Below are 545 nucleotides of genomic sequence, written 5' to 3'. Positions count from 1 at the left end.
TAGGATTTTGCTGAGGAATGTGATTTGAGATAGGGTGTGATTTGGGAGTTTGTGTGTGGTTTGAGAATGAGAGTTGTGGGTATATTTATAGGAAAGCAAGGTTTGTTAATTCCACGTAAGCAAAATCGTCGTTAATACCTCGTATATAAAAACACGGGCATTTGTGATTCCTCGCAATTTCCTCGTATTGAAAAACACGGGCCTTTGTAACAGCTCGTTATTTCGTCATAACTTTACGACGAATTTGCGACGATACGTAATCTTATATATATCCCCGAACGCTCACTCTTTCTTTCCTCTCTACTTCCTCTCCACTTCCTCTCCATTTCGTAGCAATGGTAAACCTCTCTAATTTGGTTAGTTTAGGATAGATTAGGTGGTTAGTATAGGGAATTTAGATAGGTTTACGGATTTTATGTTATTTAGTGTTCATTAGGTGGATAATGTTGGGAAATATACTGTTGATGTTAATTTTAAAAATTTAATTTTTTTCTCAGGTTCGAAAAGGAAGACTTACTGCCCATTACAGAGAGATCTTCGGTGAG

Source organism: Brassica oleracea, chromosome C6 (genome assembly GCF_000695525.1).
Source record: "Brassica oleracea var. oleracea cultivar TO1000 chromosome C6, BOL, whole genome shotgun sequence".
Lineage (NCBI taxonomy): Eukaryota > Viridiplantae > Streptophyta > Magnoliopsida > Brassicales > Brassicaceae > Brassica > Brassica oleracea.
The sequence above is the reverse complement of the archived record's forward strand: the minus strand, read 5'-3'. Positions refer to the sequence as shown.